The 27,262-nt window shown below is 34.2% G+C and overlaps 1 long non-coding RNA gene across 4 annotated transcripts; it reads right to left on the bottom strand.

The window, feature by feature from the left end:
* Positions 1–14,809: 14,809 nt before the first annotated feature.
* LOC145132768 (uncharacterized) lies at positions 14,810–25,180 on the bottom strand. 4 transcript variants are annotated; one of them, XR_013718246.1, is made up of 4 exons: positions 22,402–25,180; positions 22,121–22,309; positions 15,234–15,353; positions 14,810–14,997 (listed from the first exon to the last, which is right to left on the bottom strand). It is a non-coding gene; the product is annotated as an uncharacterized LOC145132768 (long non-coding RNA). The 4 variants fall into 4 exon arrangements; XR_013718245.1 differs by lacking the exons at positions 14,810–14,997; positions 15,234–15,353 and adding an exon at positions 16,855–17,042 and having other exon boundaries at positions 22,402–22,663; positions 23,473–25,180; XR_013718244.1 differs by lacking the exons at positions 14,810–14,997; positions 15,234–15,353 and adding an exon at positions 16,855–17,042 and having other exon boundaries at positions 22,395–25,180.
* Positions 25,181–27,262: the final 2,082 nt, after the last annotated feature.

The following is a 27,262-nucleotide window of genomic DNA, read 5'->3' as shown; positions in this document are numbered from 1 at the left end:
AACACAAGAATAAATGAATCTAATATGATATCAAAACCTATAAATATAAATAAAACACTTTCTATTTATCACCATACTGATTACTCATTATTCATTGTTTCGGTTTTATCAACTTTATACTTGAATTAAAACACTAGGTGTCCCATGCTCCAAGCATGTACACTATGTTTTCTAAACAATAGCTTTGCCATACACCAAGTATGCACTCTATGTTTGTCTACGATCCTTACTTTTGTGAAATAAACCAATTGACCAAACTTTCAATGATTCTAATTTCACACTCCCAAATCGAAATCTGTTAGATTTTAAACTTAAATGCACTACCCTCTTGCAATGAATGTGTACAAAGTCACAAAGAGTTGTCAACAACCATTACAGGGTATTCCAATGAAGACCTACTCCATGGACACAAAGCCTTATGTTCAAAGTATGCATTGCTTTGAAAATGCTTCTTGCACTAATTTTTTTCTAATCTTACACAGATTGCTTCCATCTATCGAGACAACTCTATATTCCCATTTTGACTACCACTTCTGAACAAGAGTTGCCTCTTTTCAGACTATGTCAATATGGTCCTTCCAATATTAACAGTATACTTCCAACTGTCCTTGAGCAACCAATCTTTGGTAAACCTTAGATTGTCCTCGATAATTGCTTAATCACTTTAGTCATATCCAATTCTAGACATTGTTCCCCTTAATGCCCCAAGGCATTTGGAAAATTCAGAAAGGATAAATATTATAGCACATGTAATCGATCTTGTACTCAAAGTAAATGAGACACGATTCATGATGTTTCACATAAAGACATGGTTCTAGACCAGTCTTTTGCCATAATAATTTTTTGTTTGCCATATTCTCAAAATTTGACTATGAAAAGGGATGTCGTAATCATAATCAAATTTTGAGAACGCAATATATAGAATTTTCTTAAGTTGAACCAATCCAACATGAAATTCATATATATATTCTTGACTAAAGGTGATTAAAATCTCAATATAAGCTCTTTAGAATGATTATAAACTCAATCTAAGCTTTTTAGAATTGAAATGAAGTATAATTTCCTCTTCCTTAATTATAGCAAAACAACTTTTTCAACCCCTGCAACCTCACGAATTGAAACTTTTGTTTTCTATAATTAACCTTGCTAACTTGCAATACTTATCATAATTATCATGCTCTCACTAACATGATGATTATTAGCATAACACTTATGCTCCCAGTAGCTTTGACATGTATCTAGAAAACAGCTGGACCTCTAGAAGTCAATACTTTATTGACATTCTTACCAAAGTTCAGATTTCTGATACTAGATTGCTTTGATAAGACTTTATCAAAATCAAACACCTTATCTTAGATAGATCACATGTGTGTCTAAACAAATTTAGAACTATGAAAAGGGATGCCGTAATCATAGTCTCAATTGTTTAGACCATTGCCATTTCTCATAAGTCCATGTTAGTGTGCCGGTTAACCACGCACGCTCCACTAACGACTTTGAAACTGCAAATATCACAATTGCTATCTACTTAAAATCTACTTAGTGAAAGAATTTCCTCACCATCACTTCCATGAATCGGAGAGAAACCTTATGACACTTAGATTTTATGGTGTATGTGTTCTTATCCATGTGAATTTGTCAAACCATAATCACAAGACTAGGTTAGTGACAAATCCTAACTCATATGGATTGAACTTGTGCAATCTTAACCTCTTGCCTCCTGGCAGCACAAGGGCCTGCCATTGCTTCCAAGTAGTTATACAAACAATTGAGAACATGTAGAACTCAAATATATATAGCCAACTTAACTGGAATGGGCACAGAAATGTCAACACGATAGGTTATAAACCTCTAGTTGTGTGCTAGTGATGAAATACATGTTTTATTCTTGATTACTTCTTGAAGCCCTTTCAGGATCTTTTAGACTCCCACTGTCTCCTTGACCTATAAGACTTTCTTGCCAAATATTCAAGAGATAGTGTGGATTCTAATCAAGACAAACACTTAACACAATTGGCCTAAGTTGGTCTCTGTTTTATCCAAAACATCACAACTTACCAAATTCAAATGTACAAGAGTAGAAAACCTTTTACTCTTACATTTCACTAGTGTTAATAAACCTTCTTTAAGATGTGTCACTCAAGTTACATATGTGGTGGGCTTGATCAGTGCACAAGAATGTGTACTCGATCCCTTAGTCCTTTACTTGACTCACACATCCATGTGAACAAGTAATTAGTCTTAATTTTCCAATGCTTGAAAGTTCTCATTCATCATACTATACAACTTGCATGATTCCAAGTTTCGGTCCAATTGAAACTTGGGTGATGAGAAACTTTCTTTATTTGGTAAATTTAGACACTACCACAAATGAAAGAATCAAAACCATTTTCCTATATTACTAGCAATGGAATCATATAAACAACAATTTTTTTTTCACAAATGCCATTGTAAGGATACTTAAAATAAATAAAATCAAAAATTTCCTTTTATTTTAAAAACTTTGCGGAAAAACTTATCCTTACAATCCATATGAAAACCTTGTTGTTATATATTCCTAAGCAATGTGTCATAACTCTGAAGTAACAGCTTCAAAATTATGATGCGATCGAAGTCCATCTTCGCGATCAGAAGCAGCATATACTTCCTTTAAGCTTTCTCTCTTTTCTTTGATTCTTATAACATCACCATGTGACTCAGTCACATTATGTAATAAGAATCTCCAAATAGGAGCTTAACAGAGTTAGACAATGGACTTTACCTGAAGTAGAGTCAAACTTATTGACTTTAACATCCTTAGGTAAATTTGGCAGCTTCGCAAACAGTGCCCCTTCCTTTGGCAATTTTAACAAATGGACCCTTTGGTAATGGTACATGGGACTATCACAGACTTAGCTTTTCTCTTTACCATTTGGTCAACCGAGTTGACTATGGCCGATCCCTTCCATTGGGAAGAGAATGCTTTTTCTGGATTTCCAGTGTCATCATAGTCAATGTGCATAAAGTTTTGGGAAGTCGATCTTCTAATCAAATTTGCTTTACTAGCCTTCCAAATCATAGCTGATTCAGCAGTACCAAGCAAATAGATAAGATCATTAAGGGTCTTGTCATAGTCTGTTTCATAGGAGTCCCAAAGGAACTCACTATGTGACTTAGAAAGTGATTGAACCACCAACTTTCTCAAGACTTTGACACCAAACTCTCCCGGCTTGTCAATATATGACTTCATCTCCAATATGTGATCACACCTAGACCTTGCCTTGCCAATAGGGCTTGAGTGACCATGAACTTGTGGGTTAGGGAGAATAATTGGAGGAGGTGGAGGAAGTGAAGTTCCAAGAGATTTGGGAAGATCATAGATGTCTGAACTAGACATCTTTTGGGAGATATTCAAGTTTAGTTGATTTAAAGTCCTTAATATAACACCCAATATGAAATATTAAGGCTAGGACCCAACAACCTATTTATAACTGGAAGAGGGATGCCGTAATCCAAGTTATAAAATAGTTGAAGGTAGGTAAATGACGATTTACCAATTTCCACCATGAAAAACGAAATAATTTAATTAGGTTTTTACTTGGATTTGAAACTCTTAGATCTTTTGAGATTCATTGAACTTTTCAATGGCATGTTTCAATCTCGAGTGTGCCCTTCAGGTTTTGTGACTGGGATGCCGAGGATCACAAAACAAGGTGTGAAGTAACCATGCAAATATACTTGGTACCCTTAATATTTACCCCTCAATCGATGTGCCGGTTAACCACACGAGCTCCACCGATACTATGATAAATATTAAGTTACCCTTTGCCTACCTTTTTAAATCTAGGTTAGTGTACCGGTTAACTACACACGCTCCACTAACGGTTTAAGCAAAGTGCAAAATGTAATTTCATGGATTAGCACCCTATTCACATTTTCCTAAGTAACTAAGATTGGGAATTTATAAGTGTTTAGTTACTTAGTATTTATCATTAATACTTTTAATGAAGGGAGAATTATAGTCCTTGTCCTACCCGTTCGGCTAACGACCCTCCACCAGTCAAGGAAGCGGTGGGTGAGAGTGGACACCCATTAAGCTGCCATTTTATAGGCAACAACCTTATACCCCCCTTATAGACCGGCTTCGTGAATGAGGCCTACTAATGGTAAGACTGACTTGCTCTTATACATATATATATATATATATATATATATATATATATATATATATATATATATATATATATTATTAAATTATAATATTATAAAGTATAAGGGTTGAATTTTAACTTTTAAAATTCTAAGGGCTTAACTTGGAATTAAAGTATTCATTAGAGATAACTTTTCAAATTCCAAAACTTGAGGGCAAGTTTTGAAACTATTCAAAACTCTTGGATTTTCATAACTTATGAGTTTTAAGTAAAGCTTTAAAACCTTTAATGAAGAGACTCTTGGACATCCATAACTTGAGGATAAGTTATGGAGCCATAAAAACTATTTATAAGAAAAGACTCTTCATTTTTTTTATAACCTAAGGCATATTTATGAGTTTTTAAGATTCATAAATGTGACTTTTCATATAACTTGAGGACAAGTTACAAAAAAAACACATTTTATGAACAACTTTTAGATTAATTAGGATTGAAAACAACTAAAACACAATTTTTTTTTCCATTAATCTAAACTAACTCATAAATCAAGAAAACATAGAACTTTTGGTAATCCATAACTTATGGAGTTAAATGCTTGTTTTATGATGAAACTTTTCATGTTCCATAACTTAAGAATAAGTTATGGAATTCTTTAAAACATTAACACCAAATTTTGTAACTCCATAAAAACTTTGAATCAATTTTTTTTAAAACCTTTTCATATCCATAACTTATGGAGGTTTCAAAACACATAAGATCACAACTTTAAAAAAAACTTTTTGAGCTCCAAAATTTTATGAGAAAATTTGTAACTCCTTAAAACATTTAGATCAAACTTTTAAAACTAATAAAATAATCATATCATTTTATCTTTTACTAAATTTGACCTAATTCAACTCATATAGCAAATGATTCAAATTTTACAAATAATTAGTTTTTCACAAAACAAGTAATTATCTTAAAATTTGACAAACTTCATGTTTTTTTTTTCTTTTTTTTTTCAACTTTGAAAATCAAACATTTGCATGAATATAACAGAAAACAACCCATGGCTCTGATACCACTGTTGAGTTTTAGTATACTACAACATCCTATGGTGCACATACAACCCTAAATACCTTGGATCTATGTTTTCTCTATTATACATGCAAATATGAAGTTTCCAAGATATTACCCTATACTAGCATACAAATATCATATACTTGGGTAATAAAATAGATAGAATACATACCTTTTTTGATGTAACTTGTCTTTATGAAGCTTGAGTGCCTAGTGCCCCAAGTGTGACACCTCAAATGGTTCACACAACACCATGAACACTTGGAATAACCTTGAGAATAAGGATACTTTGGTTCTCTCTAGTGAAATCGGCCTTGCCCTTTTGTGTACACACACTAGTTCCAATTTCACCAACCAAGGACATCTTTATATAGTGTGGAGATTAGGGTTACACCCTAATACCCATGACCTTTCATTTCATATGATCCATGGGTTAAACACTCCATGGACTATCCATGAAAGCTTAGCCCAACCTAAATGAACTTGGCCCATCACACACATATATCTTAGAGTCCATATTTAATTAATTCCTTTTGATCACTTAATTAATTATAAATTAATTCTTGATCAATACTAATTAAATAATATGATTATATATTAATATATTAGAACTTATAATATATTAATATAAATCACTAGTATCCTTTTTCCTCATCTTGTCTATCCAATTGTCCCGATGTCATGCAACTCAAATGGACCATGCCGGGTCGGGTCAAGTCTTACCAATTATAGTTATGGACTTAGACATTAATCCAACAGCTATCACCTGTCCTGCTGAAATAAAACTCGGACACTGGGCCTTCTTGTGGCCCCTCTGACTACAATGGAAACATATCAGATCTGATGTCTGGGTGGTGGTAGCAGTATAATTTCTGCTAAAATGATCGGTCTGACCGCACTTGAAGCAGCCCGAATCACCACCACTGCCTCTCCTCTACACACCCTCGTGTGTCCTGCCGCACTTGCCACATCTATTGCGGCTCTGAAAGTCTCTCGATCTCGTATCCGACCCCTTGGGTCTCTTTCCTAAACATGTGGACAACTGAACCTCATCCGGTTTCCTCTTCCTCTCTGACTCCAAGTCAATCTCTCTCTGGCTCGAGCGATCATGTCTTCCAGCGTCTTGCAGCTGGACCAATAATGCCAATAACCTAAAAGTGCTATAACTTATTCCTTCTAAGTCCGTTTCCGACGAACATTATATCCTCGAAAAGGTGGCGGGAAGCCCCACGCTCCCAGCCACAACTCGAAGCCTAAAACCTTCCGAATAAGACCCGAGACCCATAAAAGGCTGAATCGCTTATACCATGGGCCTCCGAAACCTCAACCGAATACTTTTCAAAACGGGGTGTTACATTTGAGGGATTGAGACACACTCTCAAGTGTGTTTGGACTCAAGCTGAGGAGTTGGTAAAAATCTGTTAAAGAAAAACGATTCTCCAAAAAGGGTTTTATAAGAAAAAGGGTGGGAATGTGCGATGCATGCAATCAGCCAAGCTTAAGTAAGTATTTCCCAAAAATACTATATATATATATATATATATATATATATATATAGGGAAAAGTTCAATAGAGAACCATTATTAATAATATATATATATATATATATATATATATATATATATATATATATATATATATATATATATATGGAAAAGTTCAATAGAGAACCATTATTAATCAAGGAACCAATGAACCAATCCAAAGCGTCGAAATTTAAAGCAATCAACGGCAAAAGGAAGGGTTGTACATGAATTGACCGCAACCCACCCTTCTTCTTTGAGTTCCGATTACAGGTGGGTGTAGCCAAAACAAACCGATGATCTATGGTTAAATAGTTTATATTCAAGATTATTTTTAAATATGTGATAACATTAATCTGATTTTTTGAAGCTATATGATCTGAATTCAAAGAAGTCGGTTCTCGTAGAGCGATTTGTATGTTCGGTTGATTCCAACAGGTTTGATCCCTCGTTTCCTTTCTTGTTAAATTAAATGAATGGTGAAAAGTAGTATCAAAGTTCATTGGGGTTTATCTGATTCCAAAAGGAAAAATCATTATATGATACCTAATTAGGATTAATTAGGTTCATGTCTTTAGATCTCCTATGTTTGGTAATTCGTGATTTTCTTTTTGCAAAATATCAAAGCGATAATTGAGAACTAAATATTAGACAATGTGGAGATCAGTTTGTTCCAGGGAGTATGAAAGTTATTGTTTAAAGTTGATTATTTGACCAGTGTAAATGTTTACATTTTACTTTAAGTAATGCTTTTTAATTATTGAAAGCTTTTTATCATATTCTATTATTTTATGATGATGACTAATAGAAACCTAATAAATTCATATATCAAAACTCATAACATTAAATTCGGCTTCTTCCCCATCTTTCTACTTTGTAATCTACAATTATAAGATGGTGAGTTTTATTAAAAGTGTTATTTGATTTCATGAGATCAAAATGAGATGCAAATGGTAATTTGGTAACTTAGTGATCATGACATGTGTAAAAAAAATTGAACCTATTTTTACTATCTAGTCAATCTATACACATAGTCTGCAACACATTCATTTTAAACACATTTATGTTTCTATGTAACATAGTGTTTCATTTATTGTGTTTTTATAGTGGGAGATGATGAGTACAAACACATTCTATGTGTAGAGGCAGCAACAATTGAGAAGTCGGTTTAAGGCCTGGTGAAGAATGGAAAGTAAGGTAACAATATTCGTTCAGAATGGATTAGCATGTTTTTCTGTCAGAATGGATTAGCAACAATAGTCTATCAGAATGTATTAGTTTTTTACTTGGATTTCAATGTTTTTATTTTATTTTTAACCATTCTCAGTTTTATTCTTTAAGAATAAATGTAATTGTTAACCATTATTACCTGTATTTTTTCAGAATGAATGTCATTTATGTATGTTCATAGTTGTATTTGTTATGAATGAATGTAATTACTGATTTCAAGATATTAAAATTCTTTTCATATAAAAATTTTATTCATTAAAAAATATTAATCTTGATAATATATGTTTATAGTATTCTGTCAGAATTTAATGTTTTTTTCAAGATAATGATAACCACATTCTTTTAGAATTTCCGAATTAATATATTTATTATCCAAAAAACCAGAGTTTCTAAAGTTTAGAGAATTAATTATTCCCCAAAATCTGCAATTTTCCTTTTTTTAAATTTATGTTAATTGACTAAAAATACCTTAGAATTAAATTAGATGGTATTTTTTAAATATCTTTATTTTAATAATATGTACTAATCACTTTCTTAAAATAAGTAAAATAATTGGCTCACAATCATTCCCACATCCACACAATAATTAGTTAGAATACAATAATCTAAGCCTATCTTTACTATATTATTAAACATATTCACTGTTTCTTGAAAATTAAGAGGTATAACTCTTATAACACCATGTACAATCCTATCAAGCTTAAAATGTAATCATATACATACGCATGTTATCGTAACTTATGGCCTTAGCTTCTCCTCTATCTAGATGTTGTAAAACCCTAATATCTTCCATCAGCCGTCATTTCTCTCAGATATCTAATGTCTCCCTCCTTACTCTCTTCAATCTTCGGTAGCCTCGGTTACCACCAACCTCCTGATGCTGTCATTACCTTCACTGGCATCTGCCACCAACTTCTACCTTATGTCGAGACGAGAAACCCTAACTCTATTTCGCTGAAACCATCAACGCCACCATCACACACCGAAAACCCTAACCCTAAAGTGGCTCCACCATCGCCACCAGACATCTCTCACAGTATAAAGTATAAACCGGATCGAGGTGGGTTATTCAAGAGTTTCTTTATGTTCTTACTTTGTATATAACACGTTTGATTTACTAATAGCCAAATACAGGTGTGATTTATGTTTTTTTTCTTAAGAAATCTTTATAACAAGTTTGATTTACTAATAGCCACAGAAATCTGCAGCAAACCTTCCGAAGAATGTCTAACGATCTACCATTGGTGTTGGTTCTTGCTGCTTTAAATTTTTAACAGGTCATACTTCTTTCTTTTTTGTTTTTTTGTTTCTAATATCTCTGGAAATGTTGAACAAACTAGCCATTTGATGCTCATCTTGGTCTTTCTAAACGTATCCCCTTTCATATCGTTGATTTTTCTGAAGTTTTGCAAAAACAAATTTATGTTGCTAATTTACTAGCTACTAATAGCAGATGTTTACATCTAAAAATATCGGCTCAAGACAAGGTTTTGGTCAAAAACTTCTCTTTTATTACTTAGAATGATTTCAGTTTCAAAATAAATAATTATGGGATTTTCTTTGTTGATGATCATCCCAGGTCCTTTTATCACAAGGAGACTTCAGTTTGTTCCAGAATAGACTTTTGTTTTGGGGGTTTGAAAAGGGATGGTGGTGGAGCTTCATGTGTGGCCTGATAACTATCGATTTAGTTATGTGTTTGTGTCTGTTTTTTGTGTTTACAAGTCCCAATCTTTGCACCTATATCTGGAATCTCGCCTTCTTTCCCCCACCACAAGGCCAAGCGATAAACACATCAAGGTTGCTTTGATTTGATGAAAAAGACGAACTTCACATAGTCCCTTGAGAGGTTTTGGTTACTGGAAGCATCAATAAAGGTGAAAATTCATTCGATGTTTATTTATTAGAAGCTACATTTTGGTTAGTTTCATTTTTCATCAACACTAGAATAACTCCCACCACCGTCTTCATCAACCTACGTTTTGCAACCCCATTGATGCTCTGTTTTGTCTGTCTCTCTATCTCATCTTTCTCTTTATGTTTGAATCCAAAGTTTAAAAAATTGTAACCATTTGTTTTTTGATTTTGCAATTTTGAACATGTTGGTTACACTCTTCTATCTTTAGAAAGACCACCACAGCACCACCGGTCACTATCTTTGTCTCTCACTGTCATTGAACGCCAACTCGATTAAGATGATTCAAGTATGTATCTAGGTATTGTGTTCGATTTTTGTTTCGTGCGAGTATTTGTTTATTTGTGTGTATTTTTGGGTGTATTTGAGCATTTACGTGAATGTATATTCACTTTTAAATCATCCTATTTTTGTATGTCTACAAATAGTTCTCAAATAAGGTGAACAAATACATTTAAGGTTTGGTTTGAGGTTCTAAAATTTTTGAGATTTTCATATATGTATTTTGTCTGAGTGTTTTACCAGCCACATGTGAAGGACATGGGAGTGTTTTACCAACCACATGGGAAGGACATGTGATGCACTGGTGTGATGAACTACAAAGTAAAAGCAAGCACACACATGTGGGATCCAAATATGTCAGATCGATTTGAGTTCAATAGAATTATATATTTTGGTGAGTATGTTTTTAATCACTGTACTTTTTTCATCAGTTAGATAAATACCTAATTCTGCCCAAAGTAATGGTTCTTGATTATAGTATAATGTCATGTTTGGTTTTCATTTATTATAGATTGCTGGTTTTTTTTATTATTATAGATTGCTACTCCTAGGTTATGTTATGCGAAAATTAAAAAGAATAAAATCGGGCAGTTTTGTGTAATACTGTCCACAACAATGAGTTGAAATAATTGTAATATTTTCAAAGCATCAGACTTTCAAATACCAAAAGAAATTGAAACTAGAACAATTTGGTGCTATTTATTGCTTTTATCCCCTTTTGGGTCAAATGCAAGAACTAACAATGTACTTTGCAATGTTCAGTTGTTTATAAAAAAGTTTTAAAAACATTTTATTTTTATTATTTTCCTATTAAAGCATCCCACTTCAAAAGTACAATGCTATAGTTGGGTATTCTTAGAATACAACCACCTAGTTATAGCATTGCAGCTTCAATGTACAATGTTGTAATAATTGTTTTTTAAATAAAAAAAACCCCTGATTCTTTTAATAACATGACACTTAATGGAACCCACAAATTCTTATGGTCTTCGTTGCCTTAATGAGATAGTAGTGAATATTGTTTTTTTATTATTATTTTCTTTCCTTTTTATCCGGTTAGAAATTATATTATTTTCTTTGCTTGTACATCCCGTTGCAATGAGTTTTGGTTCTCATGAAAGGAGTTTATGCCTATACCCAAGAAACATGGTGCAACAATGAGATACAGACGTTATTCTTAGAGCCCAAGAGATGTTATGATGATGTACACTGCTGTACATGCAGTGGACATTTTTTATATTTTATGATAAAAGCAGTGGCCATTTTTAATCTTTTATGATAAAACGATAGATATTCATTATCTTCTACATGTTAATCTGATAATTGTAATTCTTTGTTCCTTTAATATGCATTTATTGGGAACGGAAAAAGTCTTTTTTTATAGAATAATTTTGTAAAAAATCAAGTTATATCTATTTGTCTGTCAAGGCAATTTTTATCAATATTTCCAGATAATCGTGTATTTCAAATGATGATACCTAAGATAATTGTTGGCAATATTACTTAAAAAAATTTAAACATCACCATTTTTAGAACTTCTAACTATTAATTTTCTAATTCGTTGCATATTATACAATGTGTTTAAAACAATCTTAAATGTTTTTATATAAGTTTTTTTGATTTAAAAGCAAACTTTTTAATACATGAAAGAGAAATTAAATATTTTCTTTTTTATTTTTTCCTACCCATTCTTCTACCACTATGATCACAAGTGTAATATATATTTTTTAAATATGACAAGTGTCACAATTACAGAAACTTATAAATTCGTTGATTCCTACCTCCATACGCTCTTTGGAATATATGTTTCCGAAATGAAAAACTTATAGTCAAAATGAAACCAATCATAATTAAAAAAAAACACTGCCCATTGTATTGTGCGGGTACTATTTGTTGCCGCAAAACCGACCAATAGCAATATGTATTTGCCTTCCATTTCTTCAAATATAACGTGTTTTAGAATGGTCCTTGTATAATTAAATAAACGTTGTTTTGAGTTTATATTTTTTTAGTTACTATGATCTGATGATTTAAGTTCACAAGATGTTATTGAAAATTTTAACACATAAATGGTCTCAGTGGTATCCCAAATTCTTAGTTTTCTACCCGAAAGGAAACTAACTGCTGAAGCAAAGTATTCGTCGTCCGCCGCATTAAAATTAATCATTGTCTGCCAAAAATATACTTATGTAAATTCAATCCATATCTTCATTGTGGTTTGGTATACATTAAAGAAATCGTTGAACCGGTCCCTATGGTCCAAAAAAATGTTGAATTGAAACTAAAGTTTGGTGATACACAATACATTAAAGTAATTATTGTCCGCCGAAAAAAACTAATTGTTGAATCATACATGTTTCTGAATAGAAATAATTTTCAAAAAAAACTTAATCTCACCCGTCACTTGGCGTGGGTAAACGGCTAGTGTGTGTGTGTGTATATATATATATATATATATATATATATATATATATATATATATATATATATATATAGGCTTAGGTTATTCTATTCAGAATAATTATAGTGTTATTGTATGCATAAATGTGGGCCAATCATTTTTGGTAAATTAAGAAAGTGATTATTGTGTTATTGTATGCATAAATAGGTAAGATTCCCTTTCTAGGAGAATTTCGTATATACCCTTATTAAACGACTAAATATCGTATTTGTCCGACCTAAACTCTAAATATCATATTTACCCTTATTAATGTTTTAAAATATCAAATTTGCCCAAAAATATTTTTTTTTTAATAATTTTTACTATTTAATAATCTTGTTCTATAATTTTACATTATTATTATTGTCAAAAACACTATATGGACAATAATGCCCTTACCAGTTAAACAGTCCTCCTTCCCCTTGTCGCTCCTTTCTTCTTGCAAACAACTATTCATAGCAGGTAATTGTAATTCCTCCATATTCCTATTTGCCCTCTCTCCATCACAGTTCATGCTTTTGCTCAATTTTTTACTAAGTGTTTTCTAAGCTAATAAGCATCAGGTAATTATGATTACTATTATTTATGTTTGCGTGTGATCATAAACCCCATGTTGCAAGACAGTATATCTAAACTGAAAATATTGAAACTATTTGGTAATGCTTTTGAAAATATTAATCTTTACCAAGCTAATAAGCATCAGGTAAACATAATTCCTAGTATTAACAAATAGTCAGGTTTGTTTGCTTATATCAACTCAAGTTGTCCAGAACTAACAAGGCACTTCACTGTCTCTTGGGTTGCCTCACTTTAGTTCCTCCGCCACTGCTAAAAAATGCATGTAACATTAGTAACAAACTCATTAGTCTAAAATGAAAAGTCAATATGCACATTGAAGTCTAATGATTTCGAATTTATAACCTGTTAACATATATAAATTCCAATTATTGTCAACAAACAGAGCTTGAACCATAGAATCAAGCACGTTTTGAATGCATGCTCCCTGTAGCAAATTACTTTAATCTAGCTACCAATATTGGCAATACTATGAAATTAAGCTTGTGATTTGGAGTCTTGGCCTAAACAAAGGGCATATATTGAAAGGGAATTGTGAAATTAATACATGGGTTTCAACAATTCGAGATTCTTTTCGCATAAGTGTTGATTCCGTTGCCAAAAAGAATGAGATATAACGAAGGGGAATATTACCTGAAGCTTATTAATGATTGCAAGAAGAAAATGGCGAGATGCAAGAAGGAAGATGGCGATAGGTGAACAATCATGTGAAGGGCGGCTTCAGGAAGAAGACGATAGTTGATAAAACCTAGTGTAAAAGATCCAGTGATTTAGATTGGAAGGGTATTTTGGACCATTTACTTATTTTTTTAGTTTTAGTGGTTTAAAATTATAAAAAAATGATTATTAAATAATAAAAATTATTAAAAAAACTGATTTGGGCAAATTTGATATTTTAAAATATTAAGAAGGATAAATATGGTATTTATAGTTTAGGTCGGGCAAATACGATATTTAGACGTTTAATAAGGGTATATACGAAATTTTCCCCTTCTTAATTTACTAATTAGGAAACACAAGTTTAATTAATAAAAAGTTTCGAATTTTCAGATATATTTGATTTTCTTAATTTTGAATTTTGATTTTTTTTAATTAATTAGATTATAATTCTAAGATAATTCTGTTAGAATGATATTCTATGAGAATGTCAGATTATCTATTCTCACAAAATAAATGTTTTGAATGAATGAATGTTTTGAAGACAAACAATAGTTTTGAACCATCAGTTTAAAAATAAGATGATTCTTATATATATTCATAGACATTGAATGTAAATATAGATTCATACATATTCTTATAGAGTAATAGTCTTGTACATTTTAATACAATTACACATATTCTAACAGAATGTCATAAAAAATAAATAAAAATCTTAAAAAGCATAAAATTCTTAAATATAGAATTCTTGAATGAATGCACTTGATCATTTTATTATGGACTATTCTGCCAGAATATAACGATGAATAATGCTTTCTTTTGTGAAGACCATTAAGCATTGTTCATCTTCATCTCACGCGCCATCATCCAACGTTCACGCCCTTGATCAACATGTTTCCTTCACGCATTCTATGAGAATAACTGCTATGAAATTGAGCATTTTATAAGAATAACTACCATGAAATCGTATGACAATCCTTAAAACCAAATTCACAAATTACAAGCAAAAACATCCAAAATGATGAATATATTTGTTTTAAATAATAAAATAGCAACATATCTAATTTGACAATAGTTCATTATTTTTAGAAGATTGATGACTATTGTTCATCTCCATCTCATGCACCATCATCCAACCTTGAAGCCTTTGATCATCACATTCCCTTCACACTTTCTATGAGAATACTGCAAATCGAATTATGTAGAATAAAACACTGTGAGAATGATTTAATATGACAAATAATAAAACAAACTATAGTAATTTTGATAGAATATACTGATATAAAAAATAACAATGTAACATTATTGCATAATAGCTCATATTAGAAGCTTTAGCAAGTTCATATTCTTTAAGAATGCTGGTTTTCAAAACCTTACTAGTTCTACCAGAATTGTTAAAAAAAACACAATAAATAACATACCACCAATATGCTGTAACTTTGCCCAAAACCCTTCTTCCTCCTTTAGCTCTACCCATTTTTGGTCGAAAAATCAATGGAGGTTTTTCATCAAATTGGAGCTTTCTCTAACAGGCCAGCTAACTGAAAGTGATTATGCTGTGGCACAAAATTTAGGTCTGGTCCTTCTGTATGATTTTAACCATCTACTTGTGTGTAATAAACTAATCATCATCATGTACATATGGAGCAACTTGAAAACCAAGTGAAAAGAAGGCCTCAGGCTGTAGCTTCACATAATGGATAATTGAGCAGATTGCAATCGAGAGGATTAGTGATGCAAGAAGGAAATTTAGCAACTGTTTTAGCTGGAAATATTTTAGAAAACAAACCCCCCTAATATAATAAATAAAGAAAAAAAAACATCAAGAATGGCGACTTCGGATTGAATCAACAGCCAAACGTTTGCAAAAATACGAATTGAATCTTACCGAAGGGGGTGCTCATGAATGGCGACTTCGGATGTTGAATAGGGTGTCGCTCGTAGACGGCGGTGCTGTAGGTGGAATAGGGCATCACTGAGGAGGTGAGATTTTTCCCTTCTACTTCAATCGATCCCCAAATAAAGGGAAAAAACACGAGTATGTTCTTTCTGAACGTTGCGTTTTACCTGTTGAAGATGAACGATGGTGATTGATGGTGTTCGGTGGCGATGGTGGCGATGGTGGTGGCTGATGGTGTTGGTCGGCGAACGGGCAAGCTCCAGCCTCTTATCTTCTTCAATCATCGGCATCGGTGGCCGACGGTGGAAAGGAAGGAAGAAAAAGCGGCATAACTATAGGCAATAAGATGGCTATCGTGGTTTACGGTTAGGTTGAAGAAGAAGGGATGGATCGGTGATAAAGAAGCGGTAACTGTTTGAAGGGATTTAAAGGAAAGCAATCCAATATTTTAGGGATTAATTAAATTTTTATTTAATTAACAAAATTAATTAATAGATAAGATTACATATCCTTATTTAAGTTTTTGAAATGATTGGCCGACATTGATGCATACAATAACACAATAATTATTTTGAATACCTGAACCTAGCTCTCTCTCTCTCTCTCTCTCTCTCTCTCTCTTTATATATATATATATATATATATATATATGTATATATATATATATATATATATATATATATATATATATATATATATATATATATATAACATTAGGTTTAAACCCTAATGTATAGAGAGCATCTTGTAAGTGGATTGGTGCCGTCATTGGCTTTATATCAATCGTCTTTGTGACAATCCCGTTTTCTTGGTGAAGACAAAAACGACTTTCTTGGTGAAAGACAACCTGGTGATACTTCTGTGTTCTTCATGGTTCTTTCTTGTTCATATTCGATCTTCGAATCTGCAAAGGCTTTGGGACTTTCAATTGGTATCATAGGAGTCTAGAACATTTGTTCTAGGATCTGTTAAAGATTCATAAGTTCATTCCCTATTCAGAAACTCAAAAATCAGAAGGAGAAGAAGAACAAGAAATCGTTCAGATATGAAGAGTATTTCAGACATTTAAAAGAAAGAGTATGGTATGTTTCCTTATCTTTAGTATTATCTAACTGTATTAGGTTTGTTTGGTCCTTATAATGTATCTCAGATGAGAGAACAATTCATTAATGGAACGATCAACAAAGATACAACTGTTCTTGATAATGAAGAATACAAAGAAAGTTCAAAAATTAAAAAGGCATTCGATGTATGTCCTTTATCTCGTTTTCCAGATCTGATGTATGATCCAAAGGCTCCTCTATCTATGTTCTTCATTGCTAAACTTGATCTGAAAGACAAAACCATCAATCAGAAACAAGAAGACATATAAGACTTAAAGAAGATTCCGGTTGAAAGGGAGAAAGAGGTGTTAGATCTGAATGAGAAGTTAAAGGAAAAAAGATGTGAATAAGAAAATGTTAGCCACACACTCGAAATACCAACTGAGGCGACGAAACCTTCCGACCCGGTCCAGATTGGACTGAATTGGGTCAGTTTATCCCAGGTAGATTTCAGCACCTAAAGTCTTGTCTTTTCTCAAAACCCATGTTTACATAGTCTGTGTTTGTGTTTTTTTTTTTCCAACTAATTTTATTCCAATTCTTTTTCGTTTATTTGACTTTGTTAATAGAGATATTTCCCTAAATGTAAGAAGTGTGTAATTTTTGTTTTAGTTGGGTATCCTATCTTTTGTACAGAGATGGATGAATGGAATGGACAAATTTGGATTTCCTTAACTTTTTTAGTTCTCTGATTTTGTTTCTATAGAATTTGTCTATTGCTATCCTAATCCCTGGCAGGTTTAGGAGGTGATCTTTGGAGGCTAATTTGGATTCGCATGGTGTATCTGTATCGGGAATTCAAGTTGGAGTTGTGCCCAACAAAACTCTCGAGTGCTGAAACTGTATCTCGAAGGTTACGTTGCATCGATTGGAATACTAAATATCGGGTTTTACGATCCATCTAATAATTGTTGTCTATCATTTGGTATCAGAGAATATGGAAACCCGAAGTAATACCGAATGGAAGAAGATTTTGGAGACTATGGAAGCTAACAAGAGGGATGTAACACAACATATGAAGGTGTTGCAAGATCAGGTTCAAGAGTTACTTCGTTCCAATAACCGAAGAACAAGTGGTGAAAGTACCAATTCCGGTGAGTCAGTTAATAGAGAAGGAACTAACGATGGACATACCAATGACATCAAGGTTGACATACCTGAATATGATGGAAAGCTAGATCTAGATGAGTTTTTAGAGTGGATCCGAACTGTAGAACTGGTATTCGATTACAAACAGATTACCGAGGACAACAAAGTTAAAATTGTTGCCCTTAAACTACGCAAGTATGTTGCGACATGGTGGTCAAATGTTTTCCTGAAACGTGAGAGAAGGGGGAAGGAAAAGATCCGAACTTGGTCAAAGATGAAAGAAAAGATGAAGCAGAAGTTCCTCCCATCTTATTATATTCAGGCTAGTTTCTCACAATTACATTCTTTGAAACAGGAACTGGTACGGCGAGGGAGAGTGTCTCGTGATACGGCGAGCCTTAAACATAACACCAACTCAAGAAGAAACTCTTCAACGCGAGGGTACTTTTCATACACGTTGTACCATTGCTCAACGGGTATGTACTGTAATAATTGATGGCGGTAGCTGTACAAATGTTGCGTCACAGACCTTGGTTGACAAATTAAGCCTACAAACAGAACCACACCCTTCTCCTTACGTGATTCAGTGGTTAAACCATGGGAAAGGAATTTGTGTTTCTCACCGGGTTATTTTATCACTGAGCATTGGCAGGTCCTACACGGACAAAATTTTGTGTGATGTCCTCCCAATGGACGCTTGTCACGTTCTTCTTGGTCATCCATGACAATTTGATCGCTGAGTGACACATGATGGTTACCGGAATACTTATTCTTTCATCTACAATGATCAAAAACTCGTCCTCACACCTATCTCCCCGTTCAATCAGCCCAATAAATCGCTACCTTTAAGCACACTGCTCAAGGCTGATCAACATGAATACCGTTCCATCACAAAATTTATTTTGGCGGGTTTTGATGAAGACGATAATAAACCCCCAATCCAACCACACCCTCTTATTCAACCATTATTACAGTCTTACGCCCAAGTTTTTCCGACTGAAATTCCCTTCGGATTGACTCCCATGAGAACCATCCAACATAAGATTGATTTGATTCCTGGATCTGTTTTACCAAACAAACAAGCTTACCGCACCAACCCACAGGAGACCAGTGAGATCAGAAAACAAGTTGATGCTTTATTACAAAAAAGTCTTATTCGTGAATCACTCAGCCCATGTGCAGTACCGACAATACTCGTACCAAAGAAGAATGGTGAATGGTGGATGTGTATGGATAGTCGATCAATAAATAAAATTACTATTAAATATCGATTTCCCATTCCCCGACTGAACGATTTGCTAGATGAACTACATGGTGCAACTATATTCTCTAAAGTAGATTTGAGAAGTGGGTACCACCAAATCCGCATTCATGAAGGTGACGAATGGAAAACAGCTTTCAAGACGAAAGAAGGATTGTATGAGTGGCTCATCATGCCATTTGGGCTATCAAATGCTCCCAGCACCTTCATGCGCTTGATGAATCAGGTTCTTAAACCTTTTTTGGGAAAATTCATTGTTGTTTATTTCGATGATATCCTCATATATAGTCAAACACCAAGTGATCATCAAGCACAACTACAACAATTATTTGGTGTATTAGACCGGGAAAAATTGTATGGGAATTTAGAGAAGTGTGAATTTTTTGCTAATCAAGTCACTTTTCTTGGTTATTTAATATCTGCCCAAGGAATACAGGTTGATGAACGGAAGGTACAAGCGATTCGAGATTGGCCAGTACCACAATCCATTCAACAAGTGCGCAGTTTCCACGGCCTTGCGTCTTTTTATCGGCGTTTTGTTAAGAGTTTCAGTACTATTACGGCTCCCCTGACTGAAATTACCAAGCAAAAAAAATTGCATGGAAGTCCCAAGCACAGTTTGCTTTTGACGAGCTCAAGAGATTATTATCATCAACCCCAATATTAGCTCTTCCTTGTTTTGATGAGGTGTTTGAGGTCGAATGCGATGCACCGGGAGTGGGAATCGGGGCTGTTTTGTCACAGCTTGGACGCCCGGTTGCATATTTCAGCGAAAAGTTAAATGATGCAAAGAAACGGTATTCAACTTACGACAAAGAGTTTTATGCAATTATTAGATCCTTGGAACATTGGCAACATTATTTGATTTCGAAAGAATTTATTCTACACTCGGATCACGAGACACTCAAGTATATTCAAGGCCAACACAAACTTCAACCTCGACACGCCAAATGGGTTGAATTTATGAAGGTTTTTAACTTTGTTATCAAACACAAATATGGTAAACTCAACAAAGGAGCTGATGCTTTGTCACGAAAGTACTCGTTGCTGAATTCCTTACAACCTAAGATTATTGGTTTTGAGTTTTTAAAGAGTGAATATTCTGCTGATCCAGACTTTGGGAGTGTGTTTTTAAACTGCCAGAAACATGTTGTTGGGAATTATCATACGTATCAGGGTTTTCTTTTCAAGAGACAACAACTTTGTATTCCCCGACATAGTATTCGTGTGTCGTTAATTAAAGAAGTTCATGAAGGCGGCTTAGCAGGTCATTATGGAATAGATAAGACCACATTACTGTTACAGACCAATTTCTTTTGGCCAAAACTGATGTGAGATGTAACAAACTACATTCGTCGTTGTCTACCTTGTCACCAAGCCAAGAGTCATTCTTTTCCTCATGATTTATACATGCCATTACCAGTACCCGTGGCTCCTTGGGAAGATGTCAGCATCGATTTTATCACCGGCTTGCCCCGTACACAGCGACAAAAAGATTCTATCATGGTCATGGTGGACCTTTTTCCAGAATGGCTCATTTTGTGGCTTGTCATACTACTTATGATGCAGTTCAGGTTGCTTCTCTTTATTTCAGGGAGATTGTGCGACTTCATGGGGTACCAAAGACTATGATTAGTGACCGAGACGTCAAGTTCCTTAGCCATTTCTGGATGACATTATGGCGTAACCTGGGCACTACTCTTAAGCTTAGCACTACGTGTCACCCCCAAACTGACGGTCAAACCGAGGTCACAAACCGCACCCTGGGTTCTCTACTCCGAGCTCTTATAACCCGCAACCTGAAACAATGGGAAGAGCTGCTTCCGCAGGCTGAATTCGCTTACAACCGTGCTCCAAGTAAAACTACTGGTTTAAGCCCTTTCACGGTGGTGTATGGTATGAACCCTCACACCCCCTTAGATCTTGCTGTTATTGATACCACCACCAAATTTAGCAAAGAAGCTAGTGATTTCGCTGCAGATATCAATCGCTTACATAGCAATCGCTTACATAGCAGGTCCATGCCAAAATTATCAAGAACAATGAGTTGCTCAAATATCGAAGAGACAAGAACCGCAAACATATTCTGTTCCAACCTAGCGATCTTGTTTGGGTTCATCTTCATAAAGAACGTTTTCCCTCCAAACGTCGTTCCAAATTGAGCCCACGATCGGATGGTCCTTTTCGTATTCTTGCCAAGGTCAACGACAACGCCTACAAGATTGACCTACCGGGTGAATATGGTGTAGCCGCGACTTTTAATGTTGCTGACCTGCAACCCTATTTTGACCCTGAAGAACCCATTCCAAGTTTGAGGACAAACTTTTCTGATGAAGGGGAGGATGTTAGCCACACACTCGAGAAACCAACTGAGGCGACGGAACCTTCCGACCCGGTCTAGATTAGACTGAATTGGGCCAGTTTAGCCCAGACAGATTTCAGCACCTAAAGTCTTGTATTTTCTCAAAACCCATGTTTACATAGTCTGTGTTTGTGTTTTGTTTATCCAGCTAATTTTATTCCATTTCTTTTTCGTTTATTTGACTTTGTCAATAGCAGTTATCTTATTTCCCTAAATGTAAGACGTGGGTAGTTTTTGTTTTAGTTTGGTATCCTATCTTTTGTATAGAGATGGATGAATGGAATGGACAGATTTGGATTTCCTTAACTTTTTTAGTTCTCTGATTTTGTTTCTAGAGAATTTGTCCATTGCTATCCTAATCCCTGGTAGGTTTAGGAGGTGATCTTTGGAGGCTAATTTGGATTCGCGTGGTGTATCTGTATCGGGAATTCAAGTTGGAGTTGTGCACAACGAAACTCTCGAGTGGTGAAACTGTATCTCAAAGGGTACGTTGCATCGATTGGAATACTAAATATCGGGTTTTACGATCCATCTAATAATTGTTGTCTATCAGAAAAGCTTTTCGTATGTTAGTGTTCAAACAGAAGATGTACCTGAAGAGTGTTCATCTTCAAGAATCCCTAGTTTTCACCCTGATGACCATAACATCAGCTCTTGCACCAACAAACCTCACGCTGATAAGCTTCATGCTGAGAAATCACAAGCTGCTCACGCTGACAAACATCAAGCTGAGAAAGGTATTCATGCTGTAAATTCAGTACACTTTGACAAGTCGAGTATCACTGCCAAGAAAGTTCACACTGTCAAGAAGACATCAAAAGCTGATAAATCAGTTCACTCTGATAAATTTGGTCACATTGCAAAGACCTCTCACATTGCCAAACGATCTCAAGCTGTGAAGACTCCATCTCATCCCGTCAAGACTCAAGTTCCATCTCCAAATATCAGAAGAGTTCAAGCTGGTAAGTTTTCTTATGTATGTTCTTGTTTTAACAATTCTTTTTACAGAGCAAATTACTCAATGAAAAAGAAGTCTAAGCACTCAAAACCAAATAATGCTTGGGTTCCAAAGAATTCATCTTCAGAACCCACAAAGATGAAGCAAGTTTGGGTTCCCAAGAGTACATCTTATGTACCTGAAACAAAGTCAGTCAATGGAGTTAGAAAGAAACATTGTAATCAAAAGTCTCCAGGAAAGAAGAAGAGAGTTCAGAAACCTAGAAACCTGAAACCGGTGATATTTCATTTAATCAAAGACATGTTGAAAAAAGTGAGGTATGTCTAACCACCCAAATTCATTTGGGTAAAATCCCATGTTAAGTTTTGTCAAATGAGAGAGACTTCAAAAATTGTCAAGCTCACATTTTTTTTTTTTGTAGTTTCTCTCTCTTTTTGAAATAAAAATAAAATCATTTTTTAGTTTTCGTTTGAGTTAAACTAATTTTAGTTGTTAAAATTTACTTAGTTTGTTTTCCTTAATTAGCCTCTAATTTCTAGTTGACTATAGTCAGATTTAGTTCATTTAACATGTTTATTTTATTTTTCTAGTTATATTTAAAAAAGAAAAAAAGAGGGACTTGAGCTTTCTAGTCTCAATCACCTCCAATATGTGCAATTCAAAGAGGCAGATGTATCATTCCTACAAGAGTATGGTTTCATGTTGTGGTTGTAAACCGAAAAAGGGTGATGGTAACAGGTGTGTTAGTAAGTAAAGCAAGGGTATCTTTATCCAATTGGCTCTAGAAAAAGGATCGAAGTTGAATTGTCATTTTCAAGAGTCAATTTGATGTTGGACCGTTTTTTATTATTCATTGTGAATGCATATTGTTGACTACTCAAAGAGTTACATGAAACATCTTCAATCACAAGTGTCTTCTAATAAGGAACATAGTTGTCCTTTTGCTCAAAGAGTTAGTTGTTGACATAAAAAGCCTCATGTGTATACCTCACAACAAAAAGAAAAGGGTTGTATTTTTTGGTCATATTCAATAGAGATGTAGTCTTTCACGTGATCCTGTCTATACAAAAACAGAAATTGTATTTTTTGTAATGATCAGCAGCTCTCAAGAAAAGCATCTATGAAACAGCAAAAAAGAAAAGGATCATGCATCATGGTTCGTGAGAAGTTGACAAGGGTATTTTGATCCGTCTTCAAGTAAAACTATTCAAGTATGTTTTGTCACAGGGGCTTTATGGTCAAGATCAAAGATGGCAGTTGCAGTCTGCACTCTATCTGAGAAGCATTAACAGAAAGAAGGCTTCATCAGAATGCATCTTGCAACACTCTCGAGAAGCTCAAAGCCTTGTTGCACTAGCCTCTTTCTGACCAGGTTTCTATCTAGCAATCCAAGGGTAATTTGGTCCTTGTTTTGTTCATGGGTTTCGAAAAGTTGAAGAGGTTAAAAGGAAACAAAAGCTGTGCATTGTTCCTTATTACCACAGTAGCAAAAGTACAACATACAAAAGAAAGTTCAAAAATGAATAGTCAAAAGGATGCTGCAGGTCACGATAGAAGAAAGCTGTAACTGTAAGGGCATTTTCGTCAAACGTGTGGCAATTTTTTTTGGAGGCTATAGTCAGTATTTAGTCTCATGAGTTATGGTAGCATGCATTTATGTTTCATCACCAACACCAGATCATCTCCTCCATGCCACCTCAAACCAAAGCTTCATTAGATCCCTTCAAATCAGAACTAAAAGGATTGTAAAGCAACTTACATTCTGTCTTACGGTTTTAAGCTGCTATCACCTGATAGGATTCTTGCTTACTTATCGAAAACCAACTTACAGGTCCAGTCTCATCATAAATACGAAAACCTGAGTAACATGGAAACCCTTCAACTCCAACACAACAAGTTAATTGGAGTTATATCAACGCTGATCTTCAATAAGTTCCAAAAGGATTACATAGTTATGGGTCTGAAGGTCTAAAGAAAAGAGTAATCTTGGTGTTGTGCTGTTAAAAGTTTTCTCTAAAATTCATTCATCACCAGCTTCTCTCACAAGATTTATGCCAGAATTTAAGCTGATGCTCCCACTTACTGTTTGAATCAGCCACTTATTCCCACCAACAATTCACTGGTATCAAATTTAATCACAATCATATGTTGTCAAACCTTCTCCACCCTGCTTTACCGTCCTTATATCCCCTGATCACTTCCACCTCCAGCAACTCGTCTCCATCTTCCTTCACATTTACGAGCTTAAGCCACCGGTTAGCACTCGTAAAGTGTATGATACAGCTGTTAAATTGCTCTTCACATCGGAAATTTCTCTGATTTCTTTCTCTCAAGATACGGAGATGGAGATGGAGAAGAATACGCTAAGGACAAACTCTACGACCACCACGATCCGTCGTTAGGAAGACCAAATGGTTCCGAGTATGATGAAGTCGTTGTTTAAGGGAAGCAAAGAGGAATCGTCTTCAGATATTGGAAACTTTAGGGAAGACAGCAGGGCAAAAGTTCGAAAATAGAGATGATCAAATGGTGAGAACGGGTAACACATAGTCACCGATTGATATCACGAGGGCTTTGAGAATTTCGGACGATTTGCCGGCGGATTCGTCGAACAGTTTGAGTTCAAGTTCGAGGGAAAGAGATGGGGGTGTTGCGCCTGAGTGGTCGCCTTCCATCTCTAGTTTCTGGGAGACGTTTGATACCTCTTATTTGCAGAGGCCCAAGACCCAAATCACTAATAAAGGCCTTAGATGTTTGACAATAGGATGCATCCAAGTCGACTAAAATCACAAAATATGTTTTTATTTTTTTTAAATAAAAATAAAATCTCCAGAAAAGTCCTAAAATTTTACCATAATTTACGAAAAAGTCTCAAACTAAATTTTGTTTACGAAAAAGTATAAATTACCGGTAAAAATGGCGATTTAACCCCTTTTTTCCGGTTTACCGGTTTTATTACTTACCCGTTAAGTCTCATTATTTTACCCTAATTTGCGAATAAGTCCCAAAATAAAATTTACTGATGATTTGACCATTTTCTCTATGTAACATACATTTTACCGGTTTCATTGCTGACCCGGACGCCTAGTCATTAAATGAGATGATGAGATGGAGATGTTGAGTTATATAATGTTATGTTTAGCATGAAACTTGATATCTTGATGTATTGTATATCTTTTTGGAACATAAAATGCATCCAACGAAGACTACAATAATTACATAAACTAACATCAACTGCGTTATTTTTTACATTTATAAGATGGGTATCAAATTTTACAGTAAATGTGACATTATATAACTCATCGTATTCATCTTATCAGCTAATTTAATGACTATGTGTCTAAGTCAGCAATGAAACCGATACAATGTATGTTACATGAAGAAAAGGAACAAATCATCAGTAAATTTTATTTTGGGACTTATTCGCAAATTAGGGTAAAATAATGGGACTTTAGTGAAACATGTAAGTAGTAAAACCGGTAAACCGGAAAAGAAATGTCAAATCGCCATTTTTACCGGTAATTCATGCTTTTTCGTAAACAAATTTTAGTTTGAGATTTTTTCATAAATTAGGGTAAAATTTTAGGATTTTTCTAGAGATTTCCCAATAAAAAAATTCGGTTTTTAGTTAGTTTATTTTAAGATCTATATTTAAAAAAAGGTTTTTCAGAAGTTTTTTAAAATAAAAGTAAATTTATTTTATAAGGGTTTAATTAATTTTGTGTATTCTTTTTATCATAGTAGTTAAATTTATTTCACTTTATTTAAACTTTATCTTTTATATTTATTTTGTCTCTCTTTAAATCTAAAAATTCAAAAAACAAGTGGTGTTCAAGTCTTCCAAGCAAGGTATTTCAAGTATATATTTTCTATTTGTTTTATAGAAATATAAGGGGAAAATGAAATCAAGTATCGAAATGGAGTCAATAGTTAAATATGGGGGACAAATTTAACGATGTGTATGATGTTCAAATTATCTATGAACATTAGAACTTATTTACCCCCTAAAGCGTCGAACCGTCATATATTTATTATATGTTCAAAGTTCTTTGGTTTCAGGCACTAATTTGAATTTAAAAGAGAGATATCATGGATGTTTGATCATATGATGTTTTTAGATGGTTTCAAACGGGTGTGGGTGACGGTCTACTTAATGTGTCAATACACATTTGGTTCAAGATTTACAATTTCATTGCACTATTTTAATGAAACTGACAAGAAATATCATAATTTATGATCATACATTATGCTTAAAAAGTGTCTCAAACAATTGAATCACAAGTGTAGGGGGGGGGGGGGGCAATCAAGGTTGACAAAGGAAAATGAGCTCAAATTAACAAGCAAGTAGAAATGGTTTTTGAAGCTGAGATCTATGCTTCATCTGGTTTGGTCTCTTGTTATAAAATCATTGTACCTCTCATGATTTGACGGTGGCATGTCTTGAGCCAAGTATGTAACTTGTGACTAGATAGTGTCCCTAGATGCATGTTGTTGTATGTGCCTAAATCTTTCTAAGCATCTCATCAGCGATACCATCTGCTGAGATGACATTGAGTCACCAATTCACGTTTGTCTAAACTTTCAAAGTGAGATTGTCTGGTCCACATAAAAAATTATTTCAAGGCTTGGGTGTTTTTTTCTTGATTAATCATCTTTTACATGACTCCGTTCCTGGAAGCACGCTTGGTGTATGCATCAAGTCTCATGTTCTACTAAAACATTGAGCATAATCCAGTGGCTTACCTTGATTGCATAGTCATCAGCATAAGAGATACTT

Source organism: Lactuca virosa, chromosome 1, assembly GCF_052849685.1.
Source record: "Lactuca virosa cultivar CGN04683 chromosome 1, Lactuca_virosa_CGN04683_v6, whole genome shotgun sequence".
NCBI lineage: Eukaryota > Viridiplantae > Streptophyta > Magnoliopsida > Asterales > Asteraceae > Lactuca > Lactuca virosa.
This window is presented reverse-complemented; position numbering and strand designations above follow the sequence as displayed.